Source organism: Oncorhynchus mykiss, chromosome 20 (genome assembly GCF_057628025.1).
Source record: "Oncorhynchus mykiss isolate SJ-2025 chromosome 20, ASM5762802v1, whole genome shotgun sequence".
Taxonomy (NCBI): Eukaryota; Metazoa; Chordata; class Actinopteri; order Salmoniformes; family Salmonidae; genus Oncorhynchus; species Oncorhynchus mykiss.
Genome location: NC_143041.1, coordinates 22614867 through 22632084, shown reverse-complemented (window position 1 = coordinate 22632084; position 17218 = coordinate 22614867). Strand labels below are relative to the sequence as shown.

At 42.7% G+C, this 17218-nt stretch overlaps 2 pseudogenes across 2 annotated transcripts; both read left to right on the top strand.

Moving 5' to 3' along the window:
* The first annotated feature begins 3088 nt into the window (after positions 1-3088).
* LOC149974445 (E3 ubiquitin-protein ligase CHIP pseudogene) lies at positions 3089-5128 on the top strand (annotated as a pseudogene). The gene is made up of 2 exons (XR_016489262.1): positions 3089-4663; positions 4897-5128. The product of XR_016489262.1 is annotated as an E3 ubiquitin-protein ligase CHIP pseudogene (transcript).
* Positions 5129-11924: 6796 nt separating this feature from the next.
* On the top strand, positions 11925-16999 carry LOC149974444 (E3 ubiquitin-protein ligase CHIP-like; annotated as a pseudogene). The gene is made up of 3 exons (XR_016489411.1): positions 11925-14148; positions 14384-14583; positions 16132-16999. The product of XR_016489411.1 is annotated as an E3 ubiquitin-protein ligase CHIP-like (transcript).
* Positions 17000-17218: the final 219 nt, after the last annotated feature.

Below are 17218 nucleotides of genomic sequence, written 5' to 3'. Positions count from 1 at the left end.
ATGGTCTGAATACTTATGTAAATAAGGTATTTCTGTTTTTGCAAACATTTCTAAACCTGTTTTTGTTGTGTCATTATGGGGTGTTGTGTGTAGATTGAGGGGAAAAATGTATTAATATATTGTTAGTTACGCTGTAACATAACAATGTGGAAAAAGTGAAGGGGTCTGAATACTTTCTGAATGCACTGTAGATGTGCAGTTGCAATTTATAATGCTGTCAACATTCTAACTATACCCAGTACTAGGCATCTCTGAGGCAGTATTACATTCATGTCTGGACCTTTTCTGTCGGCAGCTTACAATCTGGCCAAGGAGCAGAGACTGAACTTTGGAGACGACATCCCGAGTGCCCTGCGGGTCGCTAAGAAGAAGCGCTGGAATAGCATTGAGGAGAAGCGCATCAACCAGGAGAACAAGCTGCATGCATATCTCACCAAACTTATCCTAGCAGAGAAGGAGAGGTGAGGGAGGGACCGGGAGCTAGGCTTTTGGGCAGATAATCATACTAGTGTATGAGCAAAATGTCTGCACTGATATTCCTACATTTTGGCCCATTCCACCTGACAGCTGGTGTAACTGAGTCAGGTTTGTCGGCCTCTTTGCTCGCACACGCTTTTTCAGTTCTGCCCACACATTTTCTATAGGATTGAGGTCAGGGCTCTGTGATGACAACTCCCAATACCTTGACTTTGTTGTCCTTACGCCATTTTCCCACAACTTTTTCGGTCCGAGAACCTTCTAGAGCCACGTACCTCACCACGCACTATCGACCTGGGGTCTAGAACAGGTTTCTAAAGTTTCGTAACTCTAGTTCTGACGGTTCTTTTTTAGCTCGAACAAAGCTAACTAATGTATATCTCAGTGTATGTCTCTACGCACCCCAATGTGTCCCTCCTTCCAAGCTGTGCTTGTGTGTGATTTAGTTTTTCTTTGAAATTTTATGGGAAAAATGACATTTACAGTTCATGGGGGTTGCCTAATCACACACATGAAGTTTTGGAAAGATCTGACTTTTTAACCCTTTGAAACATCCCCTGTGACACCAATTATGGCACTTCCGGTTGGCACAGGAAGCTATAGGTAAACACATATCCTCATTGGGGTATGCCTTTACAGAATCCTGAGTTTTAAGTGTTTATGTTAAGAACTGACCGATTTACACAGGGTTGAATGCACTATTTAAATGTGAGGGCTCAATGTATGAGTTGCAACAGCACCTCACCACACGCAGCAGCAACTGTTGCTGATGCTGCCTATCTTTCTTTTCTAGTTTGTGAGAAGACAAAGAACAGGGCCATTCTTTCACCTGACAGCTAGCCAGCCGGAGAGACGGGGAACAGGATAGGGAAACAGTGCCCAGCGGGCGCTGCAGAGCCACCAGAGAAGATGGCTAGCAGCCCAGAGAAGAGTTCCACAGCACAGGAGCTGAAGGAGCAGGGCAACCAACTGTTCCTCTGCTGCAAGTACCAGGAAGCTGCCACCTGCTACAGCAAAACCATAGTGAGTAGCAAGCTACTGCTCTTAAGGGGAATGATGATGTAAAATGTCTACACCTTTTCAGATGACTGAAAGTCTATATGATATGAGATATTGACACTGTCCTATTCACCTACTCTGAATAGATGTCAGAATAGAAGTAGCTTGGTCTGATGCACTCTTACAAAAATAGCTTGTGCAATATGTAACGTGCGTGGTTGCACCTGTGTGTGTGTGTGTATACATCTTGCCAACAGAACCGTAACCCCTCAGTGGCGGTGTACTACACCAACCGTACTCTGTGCCAAGTGAAGCTGCAAGCAGAACGACAAAGCCCTGGCGGACTGCAAGCACGCGCTGGAACTGGACCCCCATTCTGTCAAAGCCCACTTCTTCCTGTGCCAGTGTCACCTGGAGCTGGAGAACTACAACGAGGCCATCGGCAACCTGCAGAGAGGTCAGGACCAACCCTCAAGGCCAGTTTCCTAGACACAGATTAAGTTTGGGCCTGTATTCACTAAGGGTCCGATTTAGGAAATTACGCCTTTCCTATATACTTTTTAGTAGTTGGTATTCAGAGTAACCTTATTAAGGTGCGTAACAGGCTTTGTAGGCGTGGTTCACTTGCGCACGCCAAATAAGTGTAATTGAACTGCTAGAAACCTTCCCACTGGCTGGCCAACAGATGTTCTCGTGGAGTTTTTATTCAATAGGGTTTTCAGTACATTTGTCTTAATAAGTCATCCCTTTAAATACAGTACACCTTTTCACTTTGGTTTTTGTCAACAGACTCAATAGAATATATTGAGAGAACGGGTTCAGAATATTATGGATCAATGAAGGAAAGATATCTAAATATATGCATATTTGTCTCCGTTTCAACACCAGTTGGTAGATTTTTAAAAAATACTCTGATCTTGTACCTACAAGATCAGAGTATTTTTTTTACATTTAGGGTTAGGAAAGTATTTATGAATCATAAAAAAATAGCTTGGAGAACCTTTCGGCATGAAAGAAAGTAAACAGTGGTTTGATTCATTCTAAAAATTGCCACACTCACTTATTTAACCTGTGGTAATGTTGGAGTATTTGTGTACATAGAGAATAGTGTACAACATCTATTGCCTGCACCAACCATGGAACTGGGTGATGACACAGCCAAGTATGGTGCCATACATCGGGTTCAAACTGCTGTCTTAATCAGTGTTCCGCTCCATAAACGATTTAATTAGCCTTTTATTATGTTATCAATTGTTACTAATGATCCTTAGCAATAGCCACATGGCCGTGACGGCGTTTACAGAGGAAGCAAATAAAGGTAAACCTTTAGGGGTTAGGTTATACCTACTGAAGGGAACTAATAGTAAATTGGCAGTTGAATAAGTGTTATTATTATGCCTACTCACAGTCGATACTGATAGCGGTTAATATTTAACATGATAGAAATAGGAGACAAAGTCGGGGTAGCCTATAATTAAGACATTCAGGAGTGTCCATCCCTGCAAGTTAAAAGGCCGTACAATAAAATTCTGCATAATGGCACGGCATGTCCCAGTGTGTAATCTTGGTTTCATCAGCCAAGAAAATATTGTTTCTCATGTCTGAGAGGCCTTCAAGTTGTAGAACTACCTCAAGGATGATCAATGGAAACAGGATGCACCTCAGCTCAATTTCCAGTATCATAGCAAATGGTCTGAATACTTATGTAAATAAGGTATTTCTGTTTTTGCAAACATTTCTAAACCTGTTTTTGTTGTGTCATTATGGGGTGTTGTGTGTAGATTGAGGGGAAAAATGTATTAATATATTGTTAGTTACGCTGTAACATAACAATGTGGAAAAAGTGAAGGGGTCTGAATACTTTCTGAATGCACTGTAGATGTGCAGTTGCAATTTATAATGCTGTCAACATTCTAACTATACCCAGTACTAGGCATCTCTGAGGCAGTATTACATTCATGTCTGGACCTTTTCTGTCGGCAGCTTACAATCTGGCCAAGGAGCAGAGACTGAACTTTGGAGACGACATCCCGAGTGCCCTGCGGGTCGCTAAGAAGAAGCGCTGGAATAGCATTGAGGAGAAGCGCATCAACCAGGAGAACAAGCTGCATGCATATCTCACCAAACTTATCCTAGCAGAGAAGGAGAGGTGAGGGAGGGACCGGGAGCTAGGCTTTTGGGCAGATAATCATACTAGTGTATGAGCAAAATGTCTGCACTGATATTCCTACATTTTGGCCCATTCCACCTGACAGCTGGTGTAACTGAGTCAGGTTTGTCGGCCTCTTTGCTCGCACACGCTTTTTCAGTTCTGCCCACACATTTTCTATAGGATTGAGGTCAGGGCTCTGTGATGACAACTCCAATACCTTGACTTTGTTGTCCTTACGCCATTTTCCCACAACTTTTTCGGTCCGAGAACCTTCTAGAGCCACGTACCTCACCACGCACTATCGACCTGGGGTCTAGAACAGGTTTCTAAAGTTTCGTAACTCTAGTTCTGACGGTTCTTTTTTAGCTCGAACAAAGCTAACTAATGTATATCTCAGTGTATGTCTCTACGCACCCCAATGTGTCCCTCCTTCCAAGCTGTGCTTGTGTGTGATTTAGTTTTTCTTTGAAATTTTATGGGAAAAATGACATTTACAGTTCATGGGGGTTGCCTAATCACACACATGAAGTTTTGGAAAGATCTGACTTTTTAACCCTTTGAAACATCCCCTGTGACACCAATTATGGCACTTCCGGTTGGCACAGGAAGCTATAGGTAAACACATATCCTCATTGGGGTATGCCTTTACAGAATCCTGAGTTTTAAGTGTTTATGTTAAGAACTGACCGATTTACACAGGGTTGAATGCACTATTTAAATGTGAGGGCTCAATGTATGAGTTGCAACAGCACCTCACCACACGCAGCAGCAACTGTTGCTGATGCTGCCTATCTTTCTTTTCTAGTTTGTGAGAAGACAAAGAACAGGGCCATTCTTTCACCTGACAGCTAGCCAGCCGGAGAGACGGGGAACAGGATAGGGAAACAGTGCCCAGCGGGCGCTGCAGAGCCACCAGAGAAGATGGCTAGCAGCCCAGAGAAGAGTTCCACAGCACAGGAGCTGAAGGAGCAGGGCAACCAACTGTTCCTCTGCCGCAAGTACCAGGAAGCTGCCACCTGCTACAGCAAAACCATAGTGAGTAGCAAGCTACTGCTCTTAAGGGGAATGATGATGTAAAATGTCTACACCTTTTCAGATGACTGAAAGTCTATATGATATGAGATATTGACACTGTCCTATTCACCTACTCTGAATAGATGTCAGAATAGAAGTAGCTTGGTCTGATGCACTCTTACAAAAATAGCTTGTGCAATATGTAACGTGCGTGGTTGCACCTGTGTGTGTGTGTGTATACATCTTGCCAACAGAACCGTAACCCCTCAGTGGCGGTGTACTACACCAACCGTACTCTGTGCCAAGTGAAGCTGCAAGCAGAACGACAAAGCCCTGGCGGACTGCAAGCACGCGCTGGAACTGGACCCCCATTCTGTCAAAGCCCACTTCTTCCTGTGCCAGTGTCACCTGGAGCTGGAGAACTACAACGAGGCCATCGGCAACCTGCAGAGAGGTCAGGACCAACCCTCAAGGCCAGTTTCCTAGACACAGATTAAGTTTGGGCCTGTATTCACTAAGGGTCCGATTTAGGAAATTACGCCTTTCCTATATACTTTTTAGTAGTTGGTATTCAGAGTAACCTTATTAAGGTGCGTAACAGGCTTTGTAGGCGTGGTTCACTTGCGCACGCCAAATAAGTGTAATTGAACTGCTAGAAACCTTCCCACTGGCTGGCCAACAGATGTTCTCGTGGAGTTTTTATTCAATAGGGTTTTCAGTACATTTGTCTTAATAAGTCATCCCTTTAAATACAGTACACCTTTTCACTTTGGTTTTTGTCAACAGACTCAATAGAATATATTGAGAGAACGGGTTCAGAATATTATGGATCAATGAAGGAAAGATATCTAAATATATGCATATTTGTCTCCGTTTCAACACCAGTTGGTAGATTTTTAAAAAATACTCTGATCTTGTACCTACAAGATCAGAGTATTTTTTTTACATTTAGGGTTAGGAAAGTATTTATGAATCATAAAAAAATAGCTTGGAGAACCTTTCGGCATGAAAGAAAGTAAACAGTGGTTTGATTCATTCTAAAAATTGCCACACTCACTTATTTAACCTGTGGTAATGTTGGAGTATTTGTGTACATAGAGAATAGTGTACAACATCTATTGCCTGCACCAACCATGGAACTGGGTGATGACACAGCCAAGTATGGTGCCATACATCGGGTTCAAACTGCTGTCTTAATCAGTGTTCCGCTCCATAAACGATTTAATTAGCCTTTTATTATGTTATCAATTGTTACTAATGATCCTTAGCAATAGCCACATGGCCGTGACGGCGTTTACAGAGGAAGCAAATAAAGGTAAACCTTTAGGGGTTAGGTTATACCTACTGAAGGGAACTAATAGTAAATTGGCAGTTGAATAAGTGTTATTATTATGCCTACTCACAGTCGATACTGATAGCGGTTAATATTTAACATGATAGAAATAGGAGACAAAGTCGGGGTAGCCTATAATTAAGACATTCAGGAGTGTCCATCCCTGCAAGTTAAAAGGCCGTACAATAAAATTCTGCATAATGGCACGGCATGTCCCAGTGTGTAATCTTGGTTTCATCAGCCCAGAAAATATTGTTTCTCATGTCTGAGAGGCCTTCAAGTTGTAGAACTACCTCAAGGATGATCAATGGAAACAGGATGCACCTCAGCTCAATTTCCAGTATCATAGCAAATGGTCTGAATACTTATGTAAATAAGGTATTTCTGTTTTTGCAAACATTTCTAAACCTGTTTTTGTTGTGTCATTATGGGGTGTTGTGTGTAGATTGAGGGGAAAAATGTATTAATATATTGTTAGTTACGCTGTAACATAACAATGTGGAAAAAGTGAAGGGGTCTGAATACTTTCTGAATGCACTGTAGATGTGCAGTTGCAATTTATAATGCTGTCAACATTCTAACTATACCCAGTACTAGGCATCTCTGAGGCAGTATTACATTCATGTCTGGACCTTTTCTGTCGGCAGCTTACAATCTGGCCAAGGAGCAGAGACTGAACTTTGGAGACGACATCCCGAGTGCCCTGCGGGTCGCTAAGAAGAAGCGCTGGAATAGCATTGAGGAGAAGCGCATCAACCAGGAGAACAAGCTGCATGCATATCTCACCAAACTTATCCTAGCAGAGAAGGAGAGGTGAGGGAGGGACCGGGAGCTAGGCTTTTGGGCAGATAATCATACTAGTGTATGAGCAAAATGTCTGCACTGATATTCCTACATTTTGGCCCATTCCACCTGACAGCTGGTGTAACTGAGTCAGGTTTGTCGGCCTCTTTGCTCGCACACGCTTTTTCAGTTCTGCCCACACATTTTCTATAGGATTGAGGTCAGGGCTCTGTGATGACAACTCCAATACCTTGACTTTGTTGTCCTTACGCCATTTTCCCACAACTTTTTCGGTCCGAGAACCTTCTAGAGCCACGTACCTCACCACGCACTATCGACCTGGGGTCTAGAACAGGTTTCTAAAGTTTCGTAACTCTAGTTCTGACGGTTCTTTTTTAGCTCGAACAAAGCTAACTAATGTATATCTCAGTGTATGTCTCTACGCACCCCAATGTGTCCCTCCTTCCAAGCTGTGCTTGTGTGTGATTTAGTTTTTCTTTGAAATTTTATGGGAAAAATGACATTTACAGTTCATGGGGGTTGCCTAATCACACACATGAAGTTTTGGAAAGATCTGACTTTTTAACCCTTTGAAACATCCCCTGTGACACCAATTATGGCACTTCCGGTTGGCACAGGAAGCTATAGGTAAACACATATCCTCATTGGGGTATGCCTTTACAGAATCCTGAGTTTTAAGTGTTTATGTTAAGAACTGACCGATTTACACAGGGTTGAATGCACTATTTAAATGTGAGGGCTCAATGTATGAGTTGCAACAGCACCTCACCACACGCAGCAGCAACTGTTGCTGATGCTGCCTATCTTTCTTTTCTAGTTTGTGAGAAGACAAAGAACAGGGCCATTCTTTCACCTGACAGCTAGCCAGCCGGAGAGACGGGGAACAGGATAGGGAAACAGTGCCCAGCGGGCGCTGCAGAGCCACCAGAGAAGATGGCTAGCAGCCCAGAGAAGAGTTCCACAGCACAGGAGCTGAAGGAGCAGGGCAACCAACTGTTCCTCTGCCGCAAGTACCAGGAAGCTGCCACCTGCTACAGCAAAACCATAGTGAGTAGCAAGCTACTGCTCTTAAGGGGAATGATGATGTAAAATGTCTACACCTTTTCAGATGACTGAAAGTCTATATGATATGAGATATTGACACTGTCCTATTCACCTACTCTGAATAGATGTCAGAATAGAAGTAGCTTGGTCTGATGCACTCTTACAAAAATAGCTTGTGCAATATGTAACGTGCGTGGTTGCACCTGTGTGTGTGTGTATACATCTTGCCAACAGAACCGTAACCCCTCAGTGGCGGTGTACTACACCAACCGTACTCTGTGCCAAGTGAAGCTGCAAGCAGAACGACAAAGCCCTGGCGGACTGCAAGCACGCGCTGGAACTGGACCCCCATTCTGTCAAAGCCCACTTCTTCCTGTGCCAGTGTCACCTGGAGCTGGAGAACTACAACGAGGCCATCGGCAACCTGCAGAGAGGTCAGGACCAACCCTCAAGGCCAGTTTCCTAGACACAGATTAAGTTTGGGCCTGTATTCACTAAGGGTCCGATTTAGGAAATTACGCCTTTCCTATATACTTTTTAGTAGTTGGTATTCAGAGTAACCTTATTAAGGTGCGTAACAGGCTTTGTAGGCGTGGTTCACTTGCGCACGCCAAATAAGTGTAATTGAACTGCTAGAAACCTTCCCACTGGCTGGCCAACAGATGTTCTCGTGGAGTTTTTATTCAATAGGGTTTTCAGTACATTTGTCTTAATAAGTCATCCCTTTAAATACAGTACACCTTTTCACTTTGGTTTTTGTCAACAGACTCAATAGAATATATTGAGAGAACGGGTTCAGAATATTATGGATCAATGAAGGAAAGATATCTAAATATATGCATATTTGTCTCCGTTTCAACACCAGTTGGTAGATTTTTAAAAAATACTCTGATCTTGTACCTACAAGATCAGAGTATTTTTTTTACATTTAGGGTTAGGAAAGTATTTATGAATCATAAAAAAATAGCTTGGAGAACCTTTCGGCATGAAAGAAAGTAAACAGTGGTTTGATTCATTCTAAAAATTGCCACACTCACTTATTTAACCTGTGGTAATGTTGGAGTATTTGTGTACATAGAGAATAGTGTACAACATCTATTGCCTGCACCAACCATGGAACTGGGTGATGACACAGCCAAGTATGGTGCCATACATCGGGTTCAAACTGCTGTCTTAATCAGTGTTCCGCTCCATAAACGATTTAATTAGCCTTTTATTATGTTATCAATTGTTACTAATGATCCTTAGCAATAGCCACATGGCCGTGACGGCGTTTACAGAGGAAGCAAATAAAGGTAAACCTTTAGGGGTTAGGTTATACCTACTGAAGGGAACTAATAGTAAATTGGCAGTTGAATAAGTGTTATTATTATGCCTACTCACAGTCGATACTGATAGCGGTTAATATTTAACATGATAGAAATAGGAGACAAAGTCGGGGTAGCCTATAATTAAGACATTCAGGAGTGTCCATCCCTGCAAGTTAAAAGGCCGTACAATAAAATTCTGCATAATGGCACGGCATGTCCCAGTGTGTAATCTTGGTTTCATCAGCCCAGAAAATATTGTTTCTCATGTCTGAGAGGCCTTCAAGTTGTAGAACTACCTCAAGGATGATCAATGGAAACAGGATGCACCTCAGCTCAATTTCCAGTATCATAGCAAATGGTCTGAATACTTATGTAAATAAGGTATTTCTGTTTTTGCAAACATTTCTAAACCTGTTTTTGTTGTGTCATTATGGGGTGTTGTGTGTAGATTGAGGGGAAAAATGTATTAATATATTGTTAGTTACGCTGTAACATAACAATGTGGAAAAAGTGAAGGGGTCTGAATACTTTCTGAATGCACTGTAGATGTGCAGTTGCAATTTATAATGCTGTCAACATTCTAACTATACCCAGTACTAGGCATCTCTGAGGCAGTATTACATTCATGTCTGGACCTTTTCTGTCGGCAGCTTACAATCTGGCCAAGGAGCAGAGACTGAACTTTGGAGACGACATCCCGAGTGCCCTGCGGGTCGCTAAGAAGAAGCGCTGGAATAGCATTGAGGAGAAGCGCATCAACCAGGAGAACAAGCTGCATGCATATCTCACCAAACTTATCCTAGCAGAGAAGGAGAGGTGAGGGAGGGACCGGGAGCTAGGCTTTTGGGCAGATAATCATACTAGTGTATGAGCAAAATGTCTGCACTGATATTCCTACATTTTGGCCCATTCCACCTGACAGCTGGTGTAACTGAGTCAGGTTTGTCGGCCTCTTTGCTCGCACACGCTTTTTCAGTTCTGCCCACACATTTTCTATAGGATTGAGGTCAGGGCTCTGTGATGACAACTCCAATACCTTGACTTTGTTGTCCTTACGCCATTTTCCCACAACTTTTTCGGTCCGAGAACCTTCTAGAGCCACGTACCTCACCACGCACTATCGACCTGGGGTCTAGAACAGGTTTCTAAAGTTTCGTAACTCTAGTTCTGACGGTTCTTTTTTAGCTCGAACAAAGCTAACTAATGTATATCTCAGTGTATGTCTCTACGCACCCCAATGTGTCCCTCCTTCCAAGCTGTGCTTGTGTGTGATTTAGTTTTTCTTTGAAATTTTATGGGGAAAATGACATTTACAGTTCATGGGGGTTGCCTAATCACACACATGAAGTTTTGGAAAGATCTGACTTTTTAACCCTTTGAAACATCCCCTGTGACACCAATTATGGCACTTCCGGTTGGCACAGGAAGCTATAGGTAAACACATATCCTCATTGGGGTATGCCTTTACAGAATCCTGAGTTTTAAGTGTTTATGTTAAGAACTGACCGATTTACACAGGGTTGAATGCACTATTTAAATGTGAGGGCTCAATGTATGAGTTGCAACAGCACCTCACCACACGCAGCAGCAACTGTTGCTGATGCTGCCTATCTTTCTTTTCTAGTTTGTGAGAAGACAAAGAACAGGGCCATTCTTTCACCTGACAGCTAGCCAGCCGGAGAGACGGGGAACAGGATAGGGAAACAGTGCCCAGCGGGCGCTGCAGAGCCACCAGAGAAGATGGCTAGCAGCCCAGAGAAGAGTTCCACAGCACAGGAGCTGAAGGAGCAGGGCAACCAACTGTTCCTCTGCCGCAAGTACCAGGAAGCTGCCACCTGCTACAGCAAAACCATAGTGAGTAGCAAGCTACTGCTCTTAAGGGGAATGATGATGTAAAATGTCTACACCTTTTCAGATGACTGAAAGTCTATATGATATGAGATATTGACACTGTCCTATTCACCTACTCTGAATAGATGTCAGAATAGAAGTAGCTTGGTCTGATGCACTCTTACAAAAATAGCTTGTGCAATATGTAGGCCTAACGTGCGTGGTTGCACCTGTGTGTGTGTATACATCTTGCCAACAGAACCGTAACCCCTCAGTGGCGGTGTACTACACCAACCGTACTCTGTGCCAAGTGAAGCTGCAAGCAGAACGACAAAGCCCTGGCGGACTGCAAGCACGCGCTGGAACTGGACCCCCATTCTGTCAAAGCCCACTTCTTCCTGTGCCAGTGTCACCTGGAGCTGGAGAACTACAACGAGGCCATCGGCAACCTGCAGAGAGGTCAGGACCAACCCTCAAGGCCAGTTTCCTAGACACAGATTAAGTTTGGGCCTGTATTCACTAAGGGTCCGATTTAGGAAATTACGCCTTTCCTATATACTTTTTAGTAGTTGGTATTCAGAGTAACCTTATTAAGGTGCGTAACAGGCTTTGTAGGCGTGGTTCACTTGCGCACGCCAAATAAGTGTAATTGAACTGCTAGAAACCTTCCCACTGGCTGGCCAACAGATGTTCTCGTGGAGTTTTTATTCAATAGGGTTTTCAGTACATTTGTCTTAATAAGTCATCCCTTTAAATACAGTACACCTTTTCACTTTGGTTTTTGTCAACAGACTCAATAGAATATATTGAGAGAACGGGTTCAGAATATTATGGATCAATGAAGGAAAGATATCTAAATATATGCATATTTGTCTCCGTTTCAACACCAGTTGGTAGATTAAAAAAAAATACTCTGATCTTGTACCTACAAGATCAGAGTATTTTTTTTACATTTAGGGTTAGGAAAGTATTTATGAATCATAAAAAAATAGCTTGGAGAACCTTTCGGCATGAAAGAAAGTAAACAGTGGTTTGATTCATTCTAAAAATTGCCACACTCACTTATTTAACCTGTGGTAATGTTGGAGTATTTGTGTACATAGAGAATAGTGTACAACATCTATTGCCTGCACCAACCATGGAACTGGGTGATGACACAGCCAAGTATGGTGCCATACATCGGGTTCAAACTGCTGTCTTAATCAGTGTTCCGCTCCATAAACGATTTAATTAGCCTTTTATTATGTTATCAATTGTTACTAATGATCCTTAGCAATAGCCACATGGCCGTGACGGCGTTTACAGAGGAAGCAAATAAAGGTAAACCTTTAGGGGTTAGGTTATACCTACTGAAGGGAACTAATAGTAAATTGGCAGTTGAATAAGTGTTATTATTATGCCTACTCACAGTCGATACTGATAGCGGTTAATATTTAACATGATAGAAATAGGAGACAAAGTCGGGGTAGCCTATAATTAAGACATTCAGGAGTGTCCATCCCTGCAAGTTAAAAGGCCGTACAATAAAATTCTGCATAATGGCACGGCATGTCCCAGTGTGTAATCTTGGTTTCATCAGCCCAGAAAATATTGTTTCTCATGTCTGAGAGGCCTTCAAGTTGTAGAACTACCTCAAGGATGATCAATGGAAACAGGATGCACCTCAGCTCAATTTCCAGTATCATAGCAAATGGTCTGAATACTTATGTAAATAAGGTATTTCTGTTTTTGCAAACATTTCTAAACCTGTTTTTGTTGTGTCATTATGGGGTGTTGTGTGTAGATTGAGGGGAAAAATGTATTAATATATTGTTAGTTACGCTGTAACATAACAATGTGGAAAAAGTGAAGGGGTCTGAATACTTTCTGAATGCACTGTAGATGTGCAGTTGCAATTTATAATGCTGTCAACATTCTAACTATACCCAGTACTAGGCATCTCTGAGGCAGTATTACATTCATGTCTGGACCTTTTCTGTCGGCAGCTTACAATCTGGCCAAGGAGCAGAGACTGAACTTTGGAGACGACATCCCGAGTGCCCTGCGGGTCGCTAAGAAGAAGCGCTGGAATAGCATTGAGGAGAAGCGCATCAACCAGGAGAACAAGCTGCATGCATATCTCACCAAACTTATCCTAGCAGAGAAGGAGAGGTGAGGGAGGGACCGGGAGCTAGGCTTTTGGGCAGATAATCATACTAGTGTATGAGCAAAATGTCTGCACTGATATTCCTAAATTTTGGCCCATTCCACCTGACAGCTGGTGTAACTGAGTCAGGTTTGTCGGCCTCTTTGCTCGCACACGCTTTTTCAGTTCTGCCCACACATTTTCTATAGGATTGAGGTCAGGGCTCTGTGATGACAACTCCAATACCTTGACTTTGTTGTCCTTACGCCATTTTCCCACAACTTTTTCGGTCCGAGAACCTTCTAGAGCCACGTACCTCACCATCGACCTGGGGTCTAGAACAGGTTTCTAAAGTTTCGTAACTCTAGTTCTGACGGTTCTTTTTTAGCTCGAACAAAGCTAACTAATGTATATCTCAGTGTATGTCTCTACGCACCCCAATGTGTCCCTCCTTCCAAGCTGTGCTTGTGTGTGATTTAGTTTTTCTTTGAAATGTTATGGGAAAAATGACTGATTTACAGTTCATGGGGGTTGCCTAATCACACACATGAAGTTTTGGAAAGATCTGACTTTTTTAACCCTTTGAAACATCCCCTGTGACACCAATTATGGCACTTCCGGTTGGCACAGGAAGCTATAGGTAAACACATATCCTCATTGGGGTATGCCTTTACAGAATCCTGAGTTTTAAGTGTTTATGTTAAGAACTGACCGATTTACACAGGGTTGAATGCACTATTTAAATGTGAGGGCTCAATGTATGAGTTGCAACAGCACCTCACCACACGCAGCAGCAACTGTTGCTGATGCTGCCTATCTTTCTTTTCTAGTTTGTGAGAAGACAAAGAACAGGGCCATTCTTTCACCTGACAGCTAGCCAGCCGGAGAGACGGGGAACAGGATAGGGAAACAGTGCGCAGCGGGCGCTGCAGAGCCACCAGAGAAGATGGCTAGCAGCCCAGAGAAGAGTTCCACAGCACAGGAGCTGAAGGAGCAGGGCAACCAACTGTTCCTCTGCCGCAAGTACCAGGAAGCTGCCACCTGCTACAGCAAAACCATAGTGAGTAGCAAGCTACTGCTCTTAAGGGGAATGATGATGTAAAATGTCTACACCTTTTCAGATGACTGAAAGTCTATATGATATGAGATATTGACACTGTCCTATTCACCTACTCTGAATAGATGTCAGAATAGAAGTAGCTTGGTCTGATGCACTCTTACAAAAATAGCTTGTGCAATATGTAGGCCTAACGTGCGTGGTTGCACCTGTGTGTGTGTATACATCTTGCCAACAGAACCGTAACCCCTCAGTGGCGGTGTACTACACCAACCGTACTCTGTGCCAAGTGAAGCTGCAAGCAGAACGACAAAGCCCTGGCGGACTGCAAGCACGCGCTGGAACTGGACCCCCATTCTGTCAAAGCCCACTTCTTCCTGTGCCAGTGTCACCTGGAGCTGGAGAACTACAACGAGGCCATCGGCAACCTGCAGAGAGGTCAGGACCAACCCTCAAGGCCAGTTTCCTAGACACAGATTAAGTTTGGGCCTGTATTCACTAAGGGTCCGATTTAGGAAATTACGCCTTTCCTATATACTTTTTAGTAGTTGGTATTCAGAGTAACCTTATTAAGGTGCGTAACAGGCTTTGTAGGCGTGGTTCACTTGCGCACGCCAAATAAGTGTAATTGAACTGCTAGAAACCTTCCCACTGGCTGGCCAACAGATGTTCTCGTGGAGTTTTTATTCAATAGGGTTTTCAGTACATTTGTCTTAATAAGTCATCCCTTTAAATACAGTACACCTTTTCACTTTGGTTTTTGTCAACAGACTCAATAGAATATATTGAGAGAACGGGTTCAGAATATTATGGATCAATGAAGGAAAGATATCTAAATATATGCATATTTGTCTCCGTTTCAACACCAGTTGGTAGATTTTTTTAAAATACTCTGATCTTGTACCTACAAGATCAGAGTATTTTTTTTACATTTAGGGTTAGGAAAGTATTTATGAATCATAAAAAAATAGCTTGGAGAACCTTTCGGCATGAAAGAAAGTAAACAGTGGTTTGATTCATTCTAAAAATTGCCACACTCACTTATTTAACCTGTGGTAATGTTGGAATATTTGTGTACATAGAGAATAGTGTACAACATCTATTGCCTGCACCAACCATGGAACTGGGTGATGACACAGCCAAGTATGGTGCCATACATCGGGTTCAAACTGCTGTCTTAATCAGTGTTCCGCTCCATAAACGATTTAATTAGCCTTTTATTATGTTATCAATTGTTACTAATGATCCTTAGCAATAGCCACATGGCCGTGACGGCGTTTACAGAGGAAGCAAATAAAGGTAAACCTTTAGGGGTTAGGTTATACCTACTGAAGGGAACTAATAGTAAATTGGCAGTTGAATAAGTGTTATTATTATGCCTACTCACAGTCGATACTGATAGCGGTTAATATTTAACATGATAGAAATAGGAGACAAAGTCGGGGTAGCCTATAATTAAGACATTCAGGAGTGTCCATCCCTGCAAGTTAAAAGGCCGTACAATAAAATTCTGCATAATGGCACGGCATGTTAGAAACCTTCCCACCTGATTACACTGTGTGTAATCTTGGTTTCATCAGCCCAGAAAATATTGTTTCTCATGTCTGAGAGGCCTTCAAGCTGTAGAACTACCTCAAGGATGATCAATGGAAACAGGATGCACCTCAGCTCAATTTCCAGTATCATAGCAAATGGTCTGAATACTTATGTAAATAAGGTATTTCTGTTTTTGCAAACATTTCTAAACCTGTTTTTGTTGTGTCATTATGGGGTGTTGTGTGTAGATTGAGGGGAAAAATGTATTAATATATTGTTAGTTACGCTGTAACATAACAATGTGGAAAAAGTGAAGGGGTCTGAATACTTTCTGAATGCACTGTAGATGTGCAGTTGCAATTTATAATGCTGTCAACATTCTAACTATACCCAGTACTAGGCATCTCTGAGGCAGTATTACATTCATGTCTGGACCTTTTCTGTCGGCAGCTTACAATCTGGCCAAGGAGCAGAGACTGAACTTTGGAGACGACATCCCGAGTGCCCTGCGGGTCGCTAAGAAGAAGCGCTGGAATAGCATTGAGGAGAAGCGCATCAACCAGGAGAACAAGCTGCATGCATATCTCACCAAACTTATCCTAGCAGAGAAGGAGAGGTGAGGGAGGGACCGGGAGCTAGGCTTTTGGGCAGATAATCATACTAGTGTATGAGCAAAATGTCTGCACTGATATTCCTACATTTTGGCCCATTCCACCTGACAGCTGGTGTAACTGAGTCAGGTTTGTCGGCCTCTTTGCTCGCACACGCTTTTTCAGTTCTGCCCACACATTTTCTATAGGATTGAGGTCAGGGCTCTGTGATGACAACTCCAATACCTTGACTTTGTTGTCCTTACGCCATTTTCCCACAACTTTTTCGGTCCGAGAACCTTCTAGAGCCACGTACCTCACCACGCACTATCGACCTGGGGTCTAGAACAGGTTTCTAAAGTTTCGTAACTCTAGTTCTGACGGTTCTTTTTTAGCTCGAACAAAGCTAACTAATGTATATCTCAGTGTATGTCTCTACGCACCCCAATGTGTCCCTCCTTCCAAGCTGTGCTTGTGTGTGATTTAGTTTTTCTTTGAAATTTTATGGGAAAAATGACTGATTTACAGTTCATGGGGGTTGCCTAATCACACACATGAAGTTTTGGAAAGATCTGACTTTTTTAACCCTTTGAAACATCCCCTGTGACACCAATTATGGCACTTCCGGTTGGCACAGGAAGCTATAGGTAAACACATATCCTCATTGGGGTATGCCTTTACAGAATCCTGAGTTTTAAGTGTTTATGTTAAGAACTGACCGATTTACACAGGGTTGAATGCACTATTTATCACAAGCTGCTGGTTGGGTATGGAAAAACACGTTTAGGGTGATTTTAACCACTTCCGGTTGCTTCAGGAAGCTTAGAATCGACACAGGTAGACCTCATAGTATCCTGATGGACTGTCATTGAAGACAGGTTCATAAGGCATTCATAACCCACATAGGCTTCAGGTTGACTTTAGAGGAGCAGGCAATGTATTCCTAT